The following is a 22,236-nucleotide window of genomic DNA, read 5'->3' on the forward strand; positions in this document are numbered from 1 at the left end:
CGCGGGGATCGATTGAATTATTGACGGTCAATCGAAGCGACGCGTTCGGTTCCACGGTTCGCTTCGAGGAAGAATCCTCTTTCAGATCGATCGGGTAAAACAGGATAATAAGTCGCGACCTACAACTTTGCGTTGGTCGGCGTACCTTGCCTGCCTTGCTCCTCAGCCGCGCACGTATTACACCTGCAATCTCCGCGGTTTTCTATCCATCCATCCATCCGTCCATCCATCCATCCATCCATCCAGTTGTCCCGCATCCTGACGCAAGCGCGCGTACCTCGTACGAGTAGCTGTAAATAGCCGATCCGCGTTTATCGATAGAGCAGAGTTTTTCAATCACTCTCTATATTGGTAAGGGCGTTTGTCTTTTCTGTCCTCTTTGAATTTCAGAAAATATGAAGCTGTGAAAATTTCATGCCGCGCAAGTCGTTCCCCGCTAACGCTGGATCAATGTTGTGCGAATTACTCGATCCGCGAACTGCACTTTACCGCGATGCACGAGTGCAGCTCTGGCTTCGGTTCTGCATTCGGTTTACCTCTTGAAATCGTTTCTAGAGTAGGAACGCGAATTACCCGAGAAATGAAAAGAAGGAAAGCCGAAGAAATTTCAATGCGTACGTATACGTGCTTACGTCTGGTTTACATATAACGTACAGCATCGATTTCATCGTACAATGGCCCTGACCGATCAATCCTACGCACGACAAATTATTCACGCAAGTCATCCTGCGCGAGGAAAATGTCGAAACGGTTAATTTGAGAAGCAGCTGGTATCTTTGAAAGGATCCTTCCTGGCTTGCGAACAGCCGCATTATGTAGCCTATAATAGACTGGGCAGGAGAAGCCGGGCCATGAAAGGAACCGCGGAAATGACGTATCTGTAACCGTGCTCAATAAATATCCAATTTCACCTTAAGACGAGGCGGGGGCGAAAGCGCATAATATAATTTTACGTAAATTTTTATCGCCTCTTGGCGTCTAATGGCATCATTTATTAAAGAAATTGGCTGTAACAGTACCTATTTGTCACCTGCCATCGGTAACTCCGGTCGTATTTTATAGAGAGGCGACTTGACTGGTCCGATTTCATAGCGATTCTTGCACGCGGTTTAGGGTGACGCTTCTCCCTCATTACGATCGCCATTTATCTTTCACCCTCAATGGCAACTCCGTGGGTACTCGTCACTAATCACACCTCAGCCAATTAACACAACGCCGATGGCCGATGAGGAGGGTTAAAAATTGTTCAGGATGATCCAGCCGACGATCCGACGAATCAATTGAATCGGATGTTAACTACAGGCACCACGTTAAAACTGATACTTTACGCTGGGTAATATGGAGCGGGCTGCACACTGCACCGCGCACTGTTCGTTGATCACAAGATTAATGTCAACTTCGTTCACGGTGCCCGCGTCCGACGGCCGACCTTGCCGAGGAGCAGAAGTAAGCGAGTGTCGGTATGTGCGTGCATCACGAACGGCAAGAACTGGCGGTAGATTCAATTCGATAATCTACTCGGAGGGGTTGATAAAAACAAGCGAATATGCAGAGGCCGTCACAACAGCCGTTCAAACCGCTCGACCGCAATAATACGAGGAATGATTGCGTACGTTGTAATCAACATCTCAATTCATTCGCGCACTCGGCGGCTGTCAGGGGAGCCGTCCACCGTCAAGAATCGGTCCTCCGGTTCCCAACAGCACAAGAAATCAATCCAGATCGTCATTCGACACGCTTGATGTCGCGCGCCATGGCGTAGCTGCCACCGCGGTCTGACCACAACGTCATCTCCAATCACACCCTGTCACTCGATCGTCGCAAGGATTGCAGAGAAGCTAAGCATAAATGAGAAATAAATACCGCCCACGAAGCCCGACGATTCATCGATGTTTAATCGAGGCAGCTTTCCAGCGTTTCGTTGGCGCGTATAAAGAGGGTTCCGGGCACTTCTTTGTACCGCGGTTAATTTACGGGGCAAACGGGATGTCGGGCTGTTTTCGGACCTGAACGACATTCGCGGGAGGGGACGTGAAAACGGATCGAAAGAAACGAAGCGAAGGAGGTGTGCAAGAGCCGTTTTGTGTGGGAAAGGGAATCGCGGATCGATCGAGGGTGGCGGAGGGTAGTTCTGCCTCCTGGAGTTGTAACGGCGATCCGAGGAGCTGCGGGAACAAGAAAATGCCACGGCCGTTCCGGTGATACATCGGGGAAATAATTCTCCCGCCTGTGAAGAAGGAAGAGAAGGAGTAAACGAAAAGGGTCCTCATGCCGTGTAGTTAGCCCTCCGAGAGTTTGATTCCGCCAATTTTACCCAGCGGACGAGATTTCCTCCTCGGAGTTGTTGTTGGCTCGGGCCACGGAGCGACTACCGGTCGAGTACTCGAGGAGGTCGAAGGAGCGGAAGAGACGAGATGAAAACGACCCTGCTTTGCAAACCCGTGCAAATTTATGCGCGAGATAACGCGGACATCGCGGACATCGCCACCGTCGCTCCAGGAGCTGCTTGTTGATGCACGACCGAGCCTCGTATGAGGTTAACTCTCTTGTCCATCGGAATAGAGCGCGGGCGACAGATAATGCAGCATCATTTAACGCAGCGCGGTCTCATCCTCCGGCTGTTCTTCCGTATCCTGGTACCGACGTAGCCAGGTTATCGTGGCATAAATCAACCAGTTGTGCAATCTTTTGCGGCGTGATCGACACCGCGCGGAAGAAGAGAGAAAAATTCAATCATGCAGGCAGCGTTGAACCAGTTTCCACTACCACCTACCGAGTGGCGCGATGTGCAGAAACACTTTTGTGAGCATTTTTCCTACATCATGCAGGATTCCCATTGCGGATTTTTATCCACTCTGATTTTACACGTTTCTATATCATGTAAGCTCGTTTCCGTGATAAGATTTTCCATCGTCAGACGAACGGTGCGCCATCGATTCGCAGCTGAACTTCTGAGAAGACTAGAAGAGAAGATCCTTCTCGAGTTTAGCAGTTTGGTGAACGGTCCTTTGTTCAATTATTTAAATTAAATGAAAAGAAAAAGCGAATCTTGCGCTGCGCCGAGGTGCAGTCGGAGAGTTAGAATCAATTGGTAGAATAGAGCTCCCGGGGAATTACGTGACAATCGAACGGTGATGAAAATTCTGATTCGATATAGGATTCGGAGGACTTATTGAAAACGCATTATCAATAAAAGCTTTCTCTCGATTCTTTCAAAACCGTAACTATCGTCAAATTCTTGATAACGAAGATAAACCACGTTGTTTTGTACTCAAGAATTCTTGACCGAAAGAGTAAAAAAATTTCCACTCTTCTCAAGAAAGATGACGATATTAGAAAAAACAAAATACACGAGCGTTTGCAGTTTTTTGGACCAACACGTGTTCCGTAGTTCAGATCATTGTCACCGGTGAGGAGAGTATCCGAACAAGATTCTCCCTGATCTCTCTCGGATGGACGTCGGGAAAAAGGTGTCGCGGAATTCCAGCTGTTGCCAAGAATCTATCGAAGCAAGGAATAGGCGGACGATCGCCAGTTTGCCGGAATCGATTCTGGACGAAATGGAAAATAGGATGAGATATACGGCGGGTCGGGAGAGGAATCCCGCCCGCTCCGCAACTAATGTCTTCACCCCACCGTTAGCTCTGTTCTGCAACAATGCCCGTCATCTTGCTGACGTTGGAAGGCAATTGGTGCGGCGGGTCGACAGCCGCGGAAGAAGCTGGGGGCTTAGAGGTTATACACAGCCTCGGCGAGTTTGGTTTGGAAGTAAATTTCTTCCTCTAAGCCTCTTACGTTTAATGCCCGATCCCGCGGCCGAAAGGGGAAATAGAAAGGGAGGTCGGCGCGGGGGCGGAAAGACAGTCGGCCCTTAACTAAGCTACGGAAAATCATGCAATTATCACGCTCGAGCTAACTATCGGAGATTGGGTAGCGCCGATCGGTAAACCTTTTGCGGTCATTGCGAGCATGGTAGCCATCCACGCTTCGGCGTCTCCCATGGCGCCGGTACCAAGTAACGGACCGAGGAGATAATTGTTTCGGTGTCAGGGTTCATCGTGTATAATTGAAAACGTGGCCAACTCCATATACGGCCGGCAGGTCGACGGTCTGTACCGGTATGACTTTATTCCTCGCCTGCACTTTCCTGCCCATCCGATCTCGGCTGCGCGACGTTAGCGACCTTTCATACACCGGATGCATGTACCTGATATTTTATTTATTACCGACGACACGTCAAACGACCCTAATACGGCATGATCGAAGGTATCGTTTGTAGATACCTACCTACGCAATGCGTGCTAGATTAGAAACACAATCTGTTTTCAACCCCGTTATGGGAATGTGGAAATTGTTATATTTGCTCGGATACCGTTCACTTTGTTCATCCGCGTCTATTTTTAAGCTTAGAAATTCAGCGCGCGATTCGCACAGTCGGCAAAACTCGACTTGAATTAAACGAATGAATTTTCGGTCGTCCGTAAATTGCTTCGTTGTACAATTTTAGCCTGTTTCAACGGTGCTTACGCGAGTGCCTTTCAGCATCTGGTCCAATTAGCTCCGATTTCCATAAAGCTGAATGCGACCAAAGAAGTGGCGGTTGAAACAGCGAATTACGTGTTGAACGGTGGTAATTGTAAGCCACGCAAAGCCGTACGCGGCTTGTGTCCGGACTTGTGCGAGTGTCGAAATTATGCAGGAATCACCGCGAGAAACCGCCGTTGTCTGGTTTTGGCTAGCGTTCACAGGTGGACGATTCATTATGCAGATATTTGGTAGCTTATAATGGCTCAGCGATTAGGGGAAAAAAAGAAGAAAAAACGAAAAATAGATTACGTATCATTAAAGCTATTTAAGAACCCTCAACGATTAATCGATGGGAATAAAATTTCACGTACCTTTTTGCAAAACAAATTTTCCCTCCGTTTCATTCTAGAGGAAGAGCATAATCACACGTGATGAAATCATTTGACAATCTGAAAAATGACGAGCGTTGACTCTCGAGGCCCGACTGACATCCGGTAGTGAGGCAAACTAGGGTGAAAAACGTGGAGAACAGAGGGCTGACAGAATCGACGCGAGGCACGCGTGTGTTGAATGTCATTTACAAAATTTATACTTGCAGTAATTTTTAACGAATTAGACAACGCCGACATTTTTAACACCTGGCTCCCAAAAATCGCCCGCCGTTTCTGCCCTGAAGCTTGAATATTGCCTTATACCTACCCCGAAACCCGGGATCCCTTCCCTCGGTTTGTAAGTGCGGTTCCACTTTACTCGGCTTCTCCTTTTCCTCGTCTCGTTTTTTGCCGTGCAGAGGAGCGATCGTGATGTGTGCGTTTATGGAATTCGGATTCGGCGGGTATTCCGATGCGGATCCGCGGTTAAAAGTTATCGCTGACGTGCGCTGGAAGCGCGCATGTAGACCCTCGCACGGCTGCCGGATAGATAGGGGAACGACGTTACGCGGCTGATATGCAGCTTATACTGCCGCGAGTACACAGCTTTATGTATGCATACGCTTATACATGTCGCGGCTGAGGTGGAGCAAGAAAAAGCAACTTCTGCCAGAGCAGACGGCTCCCCCGCTGTTCCGACACCGCGGGCATCGCGCGATCTAGCTGCAATTTGCATTCCCATCCTTGCAAAGGTGTGTTGCTCATGGATATACACACATTGTGCGCGACTGCCTAGTACACGAATTGACCGATACCGCCGTCCGTTTCTCTTCACGATAGCTTCATTTCTGTTCGTCAATGATCATCTATTTGAACGAGTTTTATAGCCGTTACCAACTAAGGTAAGTGTACCAGTTATTGACCCTGTTCCAATGCATGACCTTTTTTTGGTTGTATTTGTTTGATCCTTAGTTCTAGAATTACCAAAAAATAAGTTTCTAGCGTCTAACCCTCCAGCGATTGGTTTTACTAATCGAGAAATTCAAAATTTGTACCGTCAATTTATAATTTTGGAAAATAAAAGGGTCAATAATTGGGTCTAAATCTGTCGATAACTGGTACACTTACCTCGTACGTATACGCGGAGAAAACGAAAGTGAGGAATACAAGGTGTGGCTGACGGAAGTCAAACCAAACAGCGGTAAATTCAATGATTCGTCTTTTTCCCCTTTCCATAACTCGAGAGAATCCATTTGAACGGGGTTTGCCGAGCTTTGAAAGGATTACCCGTATCCTTTATGGCGAAAATGTGTCCTCCCGGCTTGTAGGACGGCGCGGTCGCGGAAAAGCAAGCTTTTTATCCGAAGGTTATTTTTGTATCGGCCACAGGTCACGTATGAATCGTATCAGCCGAGTCAGAACGGGCGATCCTCTACATTGTGGGAGAAACGAGTATGAGTATGGAGCACAGAAACGATTTGCCAGGGTGGCTGAGATACGTACCTACCTATAACGGGAGGGTTTTAAGATCCCGGGTGGATCGGCGGGTGCCGCGGGAATACGGACTCGGGGAGTCAACGAAAGCTTGCGGTGGTTCCGAGAGAGGTGAGCCTGACGAGCAATTGACGTCGGCATCCACCGAGCGAACCGCAATCCAATAGGCGATAGCGGTTTCTCTCGAGTTGGCTTGGGTCGGATAATCGTCGTACCTACTCTCTTTCCCCCGCATATTCCCCCTCGGAGTGTCCGGCGAGAGCCAAAAGCCCGTGGGCCGATTATCGTACCTTTAACGCGAGGAGGGAATAAGGAGTCGCAAGGCAATGGTGCGCAGCGGTGTTGCAGGCGCCCTGGGCGCGAGACGAGGAAAAGATACGGACAGAATTTCCAGAAGCATTCCGAGAGCGAGAAGTGCCAGCCAAGATCGTGGCGAGAGGGAGCTAAGACTCGACCGCAGGCATTTCCACCGCCGACGAGACTCGGACGCCCGAGGGACGGTCGACGTCGTCGACGTCGTCGACCTTAACTTGCACCATCTTCGAGGGAAATTTTGAATTCCTCGAGCGGCATGCTCAGGGCGGAGGTCAATCCGCTGTCACTCTGAGGCACTCGCAGTCGGACGTTGCGTACGAGGTCTTGGCAGGTGCAGCTGGGTCAGGGATCGCGTTGATTACGACAGAGATGAGAACGCGACACGTTTGAGGTGGTAGGCGAGCTAGTCCTGACAGTGGTATAATGGAGTTTTCCTCCTTCTGCAAGCGCTAGGCTTAGGTTGATCGGCAGATTATAGCGAGCGGGGGAACTTTTTCGCCCAACCCTTTCGCTAACGTGATTTTAATCTCTAAATTGCAACGAGCCAGCTGCAGCATCGCGGCGTCGAGGCGCGGTGACGCTGCCGGAGCAAAACGAGTTCGAGGCGGGCGGAAGCGAGTCCGCGGCAAACGGACGAGGAAATGCCTCGACTTCTTGAATATGATTTGCGGGCCGAGCGAGCGCCGCGAAAGGGAGAGGAACGGGGCCCTCTGCAACCTGGGAGCAAGAGAGGCGAAGAACGAAGCGAGCCAGCCTCGAGGGTGCACGTAAGAGCCGAGCTCAGGCTCGCGTTTGTGTAACGAGTGCGTGCGACGATACGTGGGGTGAAGAAGGAGAGTCGTTTCCCCGCAACGCCCACGCGCACTTTGGCTAATCGTAAGCGTCGGAGTGATCCGGCCAGGCTGACTATCCAGCCTCGGATCGGCGCGTCCTGCAAATAGAATAACGTATCGCCTGCTCGTGTCCGCGCAGATATGCACCAAGTTCATGAATCACAGCCTGCCCGATAATGAATTCGGTCGACACTCTTCCTCCGCGTACGGCGCGAGGTCAGAGACTCCTTTTACAGGAAATTCGCAGCCAGGCTTCTCGTCCGCAGCTCATTTACCGTGCGCATTATGCAAGCGTGCAGGGGATAAGCAGTTACGCAGACTTTCCCGTTATTGGGGAACGCTTGAGAACACCTCGATGTTTACCGGAAGCAGCAGACTGCTCGCTTGCGCACATTTTTACAATGCGGTTATACGACGGGGAAGCAGACTCGCCGTTTCTCAGCTTGGATACGGATAATCTCAATTTTTAACTCATCGTCAGTTGAGCTGGGAACAAGGCGAAGCGATCAGACCCTGTCAAGAAGAGACGACCTCTCGTCTGGGTCGAAATTGGGGTCAGCGAAATGACGGCCTCTCTTATTTTCACCACCGCACTCTGATCGCGGGGCGACTAGTTCCTGAAAGCCGCGAATCCCTCGGTTATACGATTTCTGTCGTCGTCGCAGCGCGCAAGCCGAGTTTCCGGACGGCACGTCAAGGTGTTGGAATTCACGCAAATTGGATACTTACACGACACCCGTTAGCTCAGGCGCGGGCAGCAGCTTGCGTTGACAGCTGCCACGTGATAGCATCGGAAGAGAGTATCGCCTACGTGCAATTAAGACGCGTGTAACTAACAGCCACGGCCGGGCTCCCCTGCGCCACGACGCGTTGCATAACCTACGCCGTTTTGCATCGTAAGATGGACAGCGCTTGCGGGAGGTTCAAGCTTGACCTTGCAAGGCTCGAGTGGCTCGCCGGATGGCGGGAGACTGCATCAAGCGGTGGACTCGGACCTTCAATATTCAACGTACGGTTTGACCCGGTCCATTCCCTCCGGAAGGTACATTCACTTAGACTTCCGTTTCAAAGTTATTAGGAGTAATTCTCTCGCTGAGCCTCCGTACGTCGGCAGGTACCACGTACTTACTAACAGCGTGCAGTTACACTGCTCCTAGAGAATTTATAATAACACAACCGCGGTGCAGGAGCGAGTTTTATACCCCCATAGCCCGCTAGGCTTACCGGTTGCAGCCATTCCGCCGAGCTCTGACAAGCTGACCGTCTTTACGAGCGTAAATATAATAACTTTAATTATTTAATGACTGCCGAGTGATACGAGTCGAAATATATCCACACACGTATGTAACAGGACTCTCAAATCATTTCTTCTGCACCGCGTTCAGTTGACCGATGAAATCGCTAATGACAAACTCCGTAATTGCCCCCCCGCCTCCGATAAACCATACGCGCCTTTATTATTGTTGCTCATAGCCTGTCCTGCGTTGTACGGCTACACGTCAGGCGTTGCTTGACGGCCGATGCCATGCGAGTGATCGCAGAAGAACCTGCAGCAATGGCAGCGAATCCTTTCGCAGGCAATTGACCGGGTGATAGATTTTATATCCCTGGCACATGGCACCGCGCCCGTACGGTAACCGGGCTCTCTTCCTCTCGACGTACGTCACTCACCGACTCGCTCACTCCCTCCTTGGACCGCTCACGCAGGTCCTTCTCTCTTCTCCCCTAAGCCGGCGCGTTTAGCCGCGTTGCACTTAGCAGTTTGCCCTCAGTTGTAAACTATCAGCGTATCTTGTTCTTCTCGGCCGGCTTAACCGTGGCAACTAAGTCGACTTCCGACAGACTCGATTTCTCCGTGATGCCGCAGCCGGTCTCATCGTCAGGTCTCTCTGACTTGTACCTACTTACCTCCGGGGAGGATTCTTTCTCTGATATCCACAATACACCCGGGGATAAATCGTCCGCACAGCTGCAGCTGTCCTGGGAAAAGTTCATGACTAGTTCGCCGACGGGGGTATATTCCTTAGAGTTATACATCATTCCAATGATTTGTGGCTAATTGCGTATGGCCATTAAGGATATCGCAGTCGCGGCTTCCGCGGCAGCCGGAGGATAGCAACTGGACTTCGCTTCGTAAAGCTTTCACGTTCGGTCGTAGAACATTCTCCGACCACGGCGAGGTTCGAATGAATTCACTGTTCATTTGATTTCCTATTTTTTCCAATTAATTCCATGCTACGGATGAACGGACGAGTCATCGGATTACCGCGCTTATTTGATCGACTACTCCAGGCTCAGTGGCGTCTGATCAATTATGATTAACCCACTGTTAGCGCGCAAGGTTCGATGAACAGTGTTTGTATTGCTCATTCCCTGATTAGCAGTTTACGCGATCATTGATATTTGCCAGTTCACGACGGGATGGATACCGATGATCAATCGTCGCTCACCGAGGCCGTTGGAAACAGCTCGAGCGGTGTGGACGAGCACCGTTCGGACACAGTGGCGAGATTATCGAGTTGAAAATTCATCGTCGGATCATCGGTTCTCCGGGAGAAACGTGGCTGGTCTCTTTGCCTGAAAGTAAAAGTCATGAGCGTTGTAACGTAGGCACGTACGGTTCAAGGTTCACCGTTTAACGCAACGTCACGCACGAGAGAGGCAGGTCACGCGTCTATTATTTGCTTTCGTTTTCTTTAGATTCCACTGACACGTCCGGAATGGGGAATAATGCGTGATTCAAATTCCGAACTCGATATGTCCTTTCAAACTTGGTTCTAAAAGTAGACCTATGCCTTGTTCGGCGGTAAAGTGTGAGAATCAATATTCGAATTTCAAATTACTCAATGCCAGAGTCCGCGGTACGTATACGCGTTGTAAAAGAAATAACAAGAAACGAGTATGAATAAAACGGATCAGGAAGTACAGAACAATAGGGGCTGAAGGCACACAACTCACCTCACTCAGGTCTGGCGCATGGGCCCGTGAGTAACCTATCTTTGGGTAATTCTCGTTTCAATATTGACTTAAAGGCAAGCGCATAATTGTTACCCGCAGGCGTCGGCAATTTAGTTCTATCTCCCACTAGCTTGTCAGACGATAACACCTTGTAAATTACAATTCTCGCCAACAACTAACCATAAAAATCGTTGCGAGTCTATCGCAAGATTACAGCCGTGCAAGTAGATACCAGAGGCCATATATATTATTATTCTCAACAGAGTCGCCGGCTTGAAGAGCAGTTTACCTACGTCGTTTTTCATTTTCAAAATCACTTCCATCTCGCATTTTCATTACCCTCGTGTTTTATACGGGACATTGAAACGAATTCAACGACGCCAATTTAAGTATCTTATCGTTCAACCACTCGTGAGATATTGCCTCTGAAAGTTTCCAACAATCTCCCATCAGAAACGAACTTATTGTTAGACGAGGTTGAAATGACCAAAACAAGTCTTTTGTTAGTCTCAGCAGACATCTATCACATGTACTATACTGGTAAATACGAAATAAAATTGAAGACTTGATAGCCTTCGCACGAATTTGTACACGGATACAACACGTGACTTTAAATGACTGTGAGTTCAACAAAATGCATGTAAAAAAAAAATCCCTGTGAATTTCCAATATTTTACATATTTCGAAACCCTTACGAAAACTGTCTCAATGTCCCGTAAGAATCTTATAGAAGCTATTCGCTGACGTGTTGCTTCTTTTCAAAAGGCTTATATTTATGTAGGTTGTAATGAAGGAAAAGACACGATTGCGTGACAACACCGAACCCAGTAGATAGGATAATTAGTTTGATGGGACGTGAGTTGGAGTTACATATAAATTGTAACCGCCAAGTTGAAGGCGGATAATAATATAATTCTTTTTCCGACAGAAAGTTTGAGGCTCGATCCTCGTCGCGAGTCTCTACCAAACGCAAAAGGTTAATTTAGTTGATGGAAAAATGGGGGCAACCGAGTGTAAAGTCGAAATACGATGGGGGCACAGGGGTGCAGACCAAAGGATCAGCGGAAAGCAACACAAGAAACGTAAAAGCGAGAGAAAGATTGGAAAGAAATAAAAGTGAAGAGTAGAGAGGAAGTGAAAGGGAATCTGGAAGGCAAGGAAAGGAAAGGAAAGATAAAGCGAGGTGAGGCGAGGCGAGGCGAAATAAAAACAAGGAGACATTATACAGACGACTTCGTGTAGTTGAGCACGAAGTGCAGCGGATATGTGGCGTTGAAACGAAGCTCGACACCGGACCTACATACTTGATCTTATAGTCGCGATTCAACCAGCTGCAAATATCTCGGGTGCCGGTGTAACGCGGTAGTCTAGGTAATTAACGCCTCGTGTAGATCTTATCACTCGGGTGGTACGCGCAGGGAGTTCATGATGGCCCGTGATGGGCCGTGATGTACAGCCTTGCTGGCTTAATGGAATATTATTATCGGTTAGCATCAGCTGGCCGGGGCTGAATTAGCAGGAGGTAGATTTGTAATTGGAATAGAGCGATCTGAGCAAGAAGCTCCCTCCGCGACGGGAGAAACAATTCAGAGGAAACCGAGAGGTGGCCAGCAAGACGTGTTCCTCAAAGCTGCAATCAGGCTCTGATCAATCGATGCGCCAGCCCCGGAACGTCCTCTTCTTCTCTTCCCCTTTATCCGTCGAGCTCTTTGTGTCTCTTACTGTCTCGTTTTCTTGGGCTACGTTTCCTGGTATTATTCAGCGGTATGCGCTCGTTGTCGATGACACGGCGAGTTGCCTTTCGAATCAGGTCGTAAAACGTTTGCGTTAACAAGGGACAATGCTCATCGCACTTGCCGTCGTAAAAATTCTTATCAGTTATCCAACGAAACGTACAACGATCGATATTCGGGACAACGCGATGTCACGCCGCTTGCCCCGCGGAATACACGTACGATTTTTTGATAAAATTCGTTCCGTCCTTATTACCACGTGGTTCGAACGAAGAGGGAAACCGGCGACGGGAAAGAGGAAAGGTCAGGTAGAGAAAGGGATCGGAACGTGTCGACTTATTTATTTAGTGACAGCTCCGAAAATTGTGAACCGAATAAATTGAGATGTACGGTGAGGCAAGACGCTAGTCGGTTCCCGTAACTCTGTGTTTTGCCGATAAAAGAAGAGGAATTACAAGACCAGCGAGAGCACCGATCCTTCGGCGCATGCATCATGATCCAGCACTACGAGATCTCGGAGGACAGGGCAAACACAACGTGGAAATGGCAAGAGCCGCCCAAGTTCTGAGACGCGGTGGAATGCCGCCGTGCCAGGCCCGAGTGTCGTGCCGCGGTAGAGCGAAGCTGGAGCGAAGTTGAGGCGAAGCTAAGGCGAAGCTAGAGCCAAGCTGGTGGCGTATGAGAGATAAGTACGGAAAGCGCGGCGATCCGTCCGCTCAGACTGCAGGGAGGACGGACCAAGTTTCGTTGCACAGCGAGGGGGGGTGGCGGAGGAGATTAATCCGAAACGAGAGAGGCGCGGAGAGGCGCGGAGAGTCGGATGGTGGCGTTTGGCTCCGAGGGTCGGCCACCCGTTTAATTCGTTTTAAATTCGTAGCGACGGTTTTTGTTCCTCGGAGGAGGGTCACGCCTCGGGTAGACGTCGGGGGCCGTCGCGCCGCCAGGCGTCGGCTGGCATCCGCTCCACGTCCCGGTTGAGGTTACGAACTTCCTTGTGAACGTCGACCCGTACACACCGGCGGCTTCGATGTCGACCGTGAGCCGGAGGATGGCTCCCGGCTCCTCCGGATCTCCCCGATACTCCATCGCATTCCGTCACGCTTATTGGTTTCATCAGATTGCTTTGCTTCTATTAGGTGTCTACACGGATAGCACGTTTCGCCAGCCAGCAGCACGTTCTCTAATACCCCGAAGGAACACCAAACAAATGAAATAGCAAGCTGCACAGCCCTCTCCTCTCTCTCTCTCTCACCCTCCTATCCTCTCCTCTTCTTCGGCGGCGTGTCCTCCAAGCTCTCCGATAGTTCTACGATACGGTGTACGCCAAGGCGGAACGCCATCCACCGCACACTTCGCTGTCTCTCTCCCTCTCTTTGTCTCTCGTTCCTTCTTTTTTTTATCCCTCAAGTGTGTACATGTTGCGAGGAGCAGCGTACAGACCCTACTTTCCACGGGCGGATTGGGATTGGAAAAATTCACTGACCCGTAATACGGAATATCATGCCAATATTTGCACGGCTTGTCTACAAATAATCAACTCTAACAAGCCTTCAAATGTAATAAGCCGCTCGGCCTGCCTTGTCCGAACTCGAACGCCGAGAATATCCATCGTCGATGTGACATACGTGGGACGTGTGTGCACGAATCGACGCATGTACCACGTCACTCTTTGTATACGGTGGTCCGGATGGTGGGTATGCGTAGGTGTGCATCTGGCGGTAGGTAGATGCCGCGATATCTTACCCATCGTAATAAGTATTTGCGAGAATGGTGGCGGTGGGTATAAAAGAGAAGTGCACAATGGAAAAGAATCGAGGTATAGACCGACGCGAGGTGGCCGACGTGTAGATGCGGGTCGGATGTAGGTGTGGGCGGGGTTGTGTGCTCGTATCTACGTGTGGATAAAGTATACATAGATGCCTACTTGGGTGCACGACAAAGACATTCGCCCGAGTTATTGATCACTGGTCATCCCGAGGGACGAGGTGAAGGAAAGTGTCCATTGTACCGTGGTCAGCAGCCGGAATATTACCGGAACACGGTGTGAGTTTAGGGCGGAGAGAGGTTCTTCGCTCGTTGTTGTCATAGACTGACAATTGTACCCAACTAACCATAAGCGTTGTGTAACGCTTTCCCGACAAACTTCCATACTCCCGAATTACTAGATATGTACAATGATGAAAACTGTTCCGTTCCATTCTCTTGGTTATAGCGCCATTTCCGCGCCTTCTCGTTACCGGGTGCGTTAATAAACACCTTTTACCGCCTGATAACGATAAACCCACTTTACTACTCTTCGCGTGCATTACGGTGCATGAATGAATTATCCGGATTCGTAAATTCATCAGATAATAAGAGTCGCATTGGAAATTCATGGGACTGCGGAACATGATTTATGAATGGTTCTGGCTTCTGAAATCTTTTGATCCCTTACGCTTTAAGACGGTACAAAATCTCCTCGAAATGATCAAGAAGGTTTTCGAAAAGCCGATAAAGGGGATGTAATCTCACGATCGGATCACCTGAAAGGCGAGTGATGAACAATATCCAGGAATAGCGTTAGATCACTCGAATGGCCCTTGCGGTTTCTACGAGGACAGCGAGCGGTGTAGTAAATAAGTAAATAAATGAGCCACGCCGAGAACTATCGTCGTGGAAATTTTGTTTACGTTTTGCGGAGGAGCAAACCCTGGACCGGTTTGGCGGTAACCATCGATTTTCAGGGAGGAAACCTCTCTATACTCGTATCGCGGACGCTACTAACTTTCATTCTGCAACAAAATAAGGGGTAAAAAACGTGTTTACTTTATTATCGCGATCAAGTAGGTATCCTAACGATTCGGCAGTAGCTGTACGTACTTCGCGAGGAGATATCATTCAGGACTTTTTTCCCAAGCCGTAGCCAAGAGACTACAGACCGGGGGATGGGAGAAGAGTCGAGGCCAGGGGTGGGACGAAAAGTACAGCGAGAGCTTGAGGATGAAAAAAAAAAAAAAACAAAAGGAAATAGCGGATGAGCTTTGTTTAACGGTGCGTACTCGTCTGATTCTTATTTACGTTCGTCCTTCTCGGCGAGCGTCTGGGTCTCTTAACTCGGCTATCTGCTCGAGTAGACGACGAAGAGACGGTCGGCGGTGGCTGCGACGCCAACGGCTAAAGCCCTGCCACTCAATTGCAGCCCCCTCATTCCTTGTTTCGCCGGCTGTGCGGGACGTACCGCGGCGTCCGTATCTAGGAAGTATACGTGTATCCAGGATTCTCTCGCCATTTTGCGCCCGAGTTTCTCGAATCGTGGCGATAAAAACGCAACGAGATACTCGTCCTTGCTCGTGTCTATATTTTTCTTTCATCAATCGGAGATAGCGCACTAGCTGTTGCGAAACAGAGTACTCCGCCTGTAAAAGTGCCGCCGGCAATAGAAGCAAGCGATGGATGTACGAAGAGAGAGAGAGAGAGAGAGCGCGGGCGGAAGAGAGATAAAGATGCCGGCCTTACAGAGCCGTGGAAAATTACGAGACTACAAAATTTGCACGTAGGATACCAACTGCCCAGTGGTGATCAAAATAAGATGGGGCGAAGGATTCCAGAATAATTTTCTACCGTATCCGAGAACAAGGGATTGTTCCTTTTTGCCTTCTTTTTTCACTCACCGCCAAGGCATAAACGTAAAAAGCGCAAAGTGAACGAATACATAGCATGGCGTCGTACGTAACACACTGAGTGAGAGTCTAAAACCGACACGTTGGCTTTCTTCTCCCATTAAATAAATCAATTGTCATCGAGTAGTTTACCGCGAATTATTGGCCCAACAAGAACCATCGCAGCTGGAAATTTGATCGACCGTTAGCAAATTCCGGTTTCAAGAATACGAAAAATATATCAGACTCGCGGGACCCGAAATGGGTGTAGATGAACTCATTGGGAGAACGGGACTCGATCGTGACGCAATATCAGAGGCGCCTTTCCTACATGCGCACATCACTGATCTTGACACGGGATTGAACAAAGCGGCGAATATACACCGTTATAGTGTATTTAATTAATTCAAAGCTAATATCTCTGGTCTGGTGTTACATCTGGAAGACCGTGGAGCTGAAATTGCACGACTATAATTGTACGTGATGGTATTGTTTGTTTCATTGTTTAAAAATGATCGTTACGCGGCGAAGATTGAGGAGCGAAATCTTCAAAGGGAACTACAACCCAGACTTTCCGCGAAATCATTTGCCCAACATTCATTTCCTGTTCGAATTATATGAGTGGGATTAATAGCTTGTATGTTTCCGTTGTAAAAACAGTTATTAAAACGGGAAATGATCTTCGTACGTAAAATAGACTGACGTAACGTAACTACCATCAGACGTATCTCACGCTCATTCTTTCACTGTTACCGACGCATCCATTTCCAGGTTGTCAAGCCAAAGTTCCGCTAAGTGATAAATTTTGTTCGGTTGCTGAACTCAGTTGCCTCTGTCTTTTTTGAAATACTGACAATCATGTCAGTCACGATGAAAAATTCGCACGTGCGAAAACTGAACCATCGATCAATCAAATTTCCGGAAATTTAAGAAAAAAATTCGCTGCTAAGAACATCGAATCTTGAATTGTAAAAGTCTGAAAAATACCATCTATCTCCATGAGCTACGCAATGGCAATCACTGTAAAGGAGTGGATATATTTCGTATAAAATTATGGTTAAGAATACGACGTGCTAGCGTTTCATTCAATTTCTTAGAAACAAACGAGACACCGGTGAAACATAGAATATACACGTACAGGCTCGTAAAATTTGAGCAGCCGGAAGTAAAAGGACTGGCTGCCAGGGAACATCCGGTTTTCCTAACAACATAGTTACAGGTATACGGTCTATACATGTCAGTAACATATCTGTGCAAGATCTCGCGCGTCTTATTACCTTACATTTAAGAGCCCTACCAAGGTACTTGGGTTATAACCAAGGAATCTTGCAGAAAAGGAGACGAGGCCGAGAAGGGTAACCCCCTTGAAAGTATTTCCAGAAGAAGATGAGCAGAAAATTTCACCTCGGATAGTCGGGATTAACAGTGAGGAGAATTAAAGTTTTACAAGCCATAAAAGCGCGTGAGACGCTTGCTGCGGATCTGGGTTGAATCCGCGTTGGCGCCAAACGTTTCCTTCGACCATATAAGTTTCCGCAATTCGACTACCGTCCAACAGTCCAAACCATGCGTTTTAACTCTCTGCATCACCGCGCTCCATGCACATAGACCTTCTAACCTGGGCGCTGCTAAGAGAATTAGTATCCAGCCAGCTTCGCGGCGTGTGCTAAAGTGCACTTAGTATTCAGATCAGGCCGGGTTCCTGTCAAAAGTCTTTGGGCGGGCTTGTGCCCGAGTGAAAACGAAATCGGGAAAGCTGGAAGACTGGACTCATTCCTGACATAACTTTCTGACTCGAATCGATCCCCGTTAGAACTTACAGTTTAGGGTTAATGAAGTTTTACGCATTACAGCTACAGGTACCGGTGTAGGGCTTTGAGGAAGATATCCGGTGTGTAAGGTATAATAATATATGCGTGGACGTATAGCAATTTGTGTACAACACGTATGAGAGGAGGAGAGTAAAGCGTAAGGACCGTAACGGCAAGCTTGGCAGTAATCCGTTTTGATCCTAAAATATCTAGGGTATAAATTGTAGCCCAGATATGGCGGGTGGCTCAAAATATAATGCAACGATAAATTAGCATGCTAACGAGGGAACGGTGCTGCCGGGTGCCGGGAGTGCCAATCGGGATAAATACTCGTATTGTCTAGGAACGGGCCTGCACGGGAACGGGGTATGCGGTTGGTTAGAGCTGATTCCACGGAGAGCGGCGGCGGGTGCCGAGCAGCGGTGTAGGTATACCTCTGTGTATAACAGGGTGAATCGTGAGGTTCTTGACTTCGCCGAGGAACGACGGTTGGTCCGGTATTACCGCGAGTGGATTACGTAGAAAGATCAAGGGGTCTCCTTCCTCTCTTCTGCCGTAGCGGTGCTTTGGCACTACCCATGCGAGCAGCGAAGCTGAGATCGAGGAGCGAGTCTGGGCGGAAGGCAGAGGCAGAGGCAGAGGCAGCAGGGAGGATGTCAAGCAGCCCAGCCTCCCTCTTACTTCCTTCCCGGCTATCCCAGGGCTAAAAGTTACTTTAAACTTTCTAATGTATGTGAGATACTTCGCTCCGCTACGTACCTACTACACGGCGTCCGTTCGTTGTTCTATGACCGCGGCCGGCCGGTGTCGTGGCCTCTGGAATCGGGCCTCAGACCGCGACGACGATCACCGCGGATCCCAACACGCCCACCGTTACAGCTTACCTTTTATACCCCGTGTCTGTGGCGAATCGGTCCTTTTGCACCGCTACGTGGACCTCGGATCGACCTCGCTCTGACCTTGATTCGCGATCTATGACCCGACTCTGCACTTTTGCTGATTCGTTTTTGGGGAAATGGGGAAAAAAGCATCGCGGCCACTGGCTGATATTGCAGGTTATAGCCGTTTTGTACGGTTCGTTTGCACGAGGTCTTTTTCATACGGAAAGGTGCACAGAGACTCCGCATGAGTAGACTTTCGATCCGTCATTATCATTTCAAAGCAATTCAGGCTTTCCGTTCATTTCTCTTCGTGCAATTAGGGTGGCGATAATTTCTCAGGCGTAAGGTTGTTTTTTCCGGCAAATAATCACGGTGGATTTACCGCACAACTGATTTTCAAATCGCGGTATTTATCGAATCAGAAAGATGATTGGCGAAATCTTGGACGGTTGGTTGCCGGAGGAAGATTATAAAAAAAAACCATGGCTAATGTACTTACGAGGTATCCGAGAGTGAACGGTACGCTATGAAGAGCACGAGTCAGTCACGGGTACTTACCTGAAACAAAAGACAAAACAGTTAAGAACGAGGAAATGTCGCATTTTGGTCAGAGAATCACGCTGCGACAAACTTGGAGTACTTATTTGCGGTTTTGTTTCATTGTCTGAAAATTGCACGCTAAGCGTTTCGAGTAGTCGATCGGAAAGCTTGCAGGCATAGGCCATTGGTTAGAAAATTAATTACTCGGTAGCAAGTTTCGTGCCGCAGGTGTGGCAAATTGTCGTATCGCTACATTTTTTTTCTCTGCAAATTAGACCGATGAACTCTTACAGCTTGTTGAACTCGCACGAAAAGGGGATTCGTTGACGGTAGTCTGTCACCATCAGCCAGTAGCGGTCGTGCCCAGCCGTTTGTATGTACATTGCGAGGTGCTCCGGGGAACGTGGCGTTCGTTTTTCGAGAAATTTTCTAATCCCAAGCGTCGTGTTTGTGTTTTACTGCGCGTCACGCTTAGGAGAGCTTGTAAATATTTTTCGGCTGATAGAGTAAATAGCGCAAGCTTGAAACGTTAAATGAACCAGGAGAGACAGTCGAGCGAGCGAGCGTGGAAAGAACGGCAGGGCAAATATTCAGAGGCGCGTAGGAAATGCGTTCGTTCGCGGAAGTGCCGAGTTCTGTCGGCGAAGCCTATGTTTGCCGAAGACGAATCAAGGGAAAATTGAAATCACGGTGTTTACCGTAGAAAAGTCTGCTTTATACCAGTTTCGTGAAATACTCACAATCAGTCCAAATTGACAACTTGGAGCGTAGCTTTTGGATCCCCGGAACAAACGTTCCGAGCGTAACATACCTGAGAGTTGAAATTATGGCAGAATCTTCCTCGGTAGAAACGTTCCTCGAGAAACTCGCCCGTCTCGCGTGGCAGGCAATAATAGAGCAGACCATTCAAACTGGCAGAAGAAATCATTCCAGAAAAGGCCAACTGCAATCTTATTCTTAGACGAACCGGTTTTCTCGCGGACACTCAATGTCCAAAACTAATCTCTCGACATGAAGCTCGGGCAAATGAAAACCACACGATTTTTCACGCACAAAAACCTGTTGCACCCCGTACCTTCGCCGCGGCAACTCGTACCAATCAGGCAGCATAATAACTGGCTTAAAGTATAAGTGAAAAAAGAAAGTTTACTTTTTCAACAGCACATTGGCATTCTTTGTGTAATTGCAAATATCAAATATTCCAATAGACGGAGGATCGTATAGTTATATGACTGAAAGTCAGAGAAGAGAGTAAAGTAGTTTTTGTTATAATCGAAAGCCTCGTCGTCAACGCTCCTGAAATACTTTTTGCAGTTGGAGAGCTAGGCGAAGTTTACAAAACGAGAGAAGCAATGAGCAGATGCTGAATTATCTTGTTCATTTTTTGTCCTAATTATTTCAAGTGTTCGTATATAACCGCGGTTGTTACTCCCGTAGAACCGTACAAACGCAGAGCGCGCATGCGCGAAATATACAAGCTGCAGCATGCCGATGCGCAGCCAATAATCTTGGAATATTTTCTACCTCGGAAGTGGATGCGGCAAACGCAATCGCTTACGGGGTAAAAACGAGTTTGCAAAATTGGTTTTCAACTGCAACGGATCGCCGACGTAGGCGGACAGAGTTCGGAGGACCGTTACGCGTCGGAGTAGCCAAGCCACAATTGGCGATCGCAACGGTCAAAACGGCGGAGCGAAATAGTTTCGCAGTTTAGGTATTATTTTTGACGAGGGGCGGAGGGAAATTGCCCACAATCAAAGGCGTGATCCGTTACCACCCGGATGAACCGCACCGCGGATCGCTGTGGACGGATTCGAAATTTTCCGTCACCGAAAGGCGTACCCACACAAGTCACGATTCGCTTACCGGATCCCGATTTCCGTTAGTCTCTGCGCCCAGATAATATCGAGATTAGGATGCGCCAGCGCTTTGAATCTTCCTTCGCCCACCTCCAATCCTCGGCCTAGTTAATGGAAATTCTGACTGTGCAGCGCGTTTCCTCCTAATCCCAGCAATTTGAGTCATCCGGATCTAATACGCGGTTAGCGATGGCCGGCTAAAATGAGTCGAGGTTCCCGTGACGCATGGCGGGTTTCTGATCCGCAAGATCGGATCTCTCGACGACGCTTGCGACTCGGGAAATTCCGTAACGGGTTAAGCACGCGGTGTTCCTGGGTGTATCGGATACGTGGGCATTTGTAATGACATATATACTCGTATAAGTAGGGAGGGATGAACGAGTGGAGGCAAAAGACGCTTTACGTCTTTCATATTTTTTTTTTCTATCCGCCATTTCGTCTATCGCGCGAACAATTCCTCGAGTATCTCGAGTGGCGTTTTTTGCGCGGACAAGACGGGCTGCGGTTGGTTCTTGACTGCGGGGCAGTGACGGGTTTGATGACAATAAAAAATCGATGACAAAATAACGCTGCGACCGCCAACAGCTACACGGCAGGCTATGGCTGTGGCACGAACCGACTGTTGCCGTTTCCGCGTGCTTCTTTCCGCGCTCACCGACTCGTTCCTGTTCTCCGTCTCTATCGACGAGGCTGCGCGCGGACCTTGTATTATGATAATGTCGTCTTAACAACGATACCGGTTGTAAAGTACTCGGGGATCCGAGCGGGGCAAACGATCGTATTCTACCGGTCGCAGAGGTTACGAGGTGGGGCAATATATAAATGTAACTACACAAACACACGCATAATCACCCCGGGCTCGGACCGCGTCTGCGTGCATTATACCGATACGTCTACCTCACAGGCATAAATGCTAAGAGGAGGCCTGCCTGCGAGTAAACCGTACGTTGTACGAGTTCGAGCCTTTTTCAAATTATTGCCAGGATGTTAAATTGACGGAAAAAGTTCTCATCGTTTCAACATTTCCAGCATGTTACGGTATGGCTTACTCACGACGAAATTCATTTGATGTGCTAATATCTCACTGCGAAAAACATAGCTTACACGTAATTCGATAGAAAACAAATTCTAGGATAAATTTGGAATAATTTTTATAGATAAAATTTATACAGAACATTGAAAAAACTTTACAATCAGATTTACTAACGGTAACACATATTTGAATTGCGCCGTATCATTGAAGCAGCAGGAAATTGAAGGTTTTTTGATCGCGATA

At 48.5% G+C, this 22,236-nt stretch overlaps 2 protein-coding genes across 11 annotated transcripts in view; one reads left to right on the forward strand and one right to left on the reverse strand.

Annotated features, from left to right (window-relative positions):
* The window catches only part of LOC124299982 (autophagy-related protein 16-1), a 237,884-nt gene that overhangs the window by 39,157 nt on the left and 176,491 nt on the right, over nucleotides 1-22,236 (reverse strand). The window lies entirely within an intron of this gene.
* Nucleotides 1-22,236, forward strand: part of LOC124299981 (uncharacterized) — a 93,513-nt gene that overhangs the window by 12,556 nt on the left and 58,721 nt on the right. The gene's annotated exons all lie outside the window — the stretch shown is intronic.

This window comes from Neodiprion virginianus, chromosome 3 (assembly GCF_021901495.1).
Source record: "Neodiprion virginianus isolate iyNeoVirg1 chromosome 3, iyNeoVirg1.1, whole genome shotgun sequence".
NCBI lineage: Eukaryota > Metazoa > Arthropoda > Insecta > Hymenoptera > Diprionidae > Neodiprion > Neodiprion virginianus.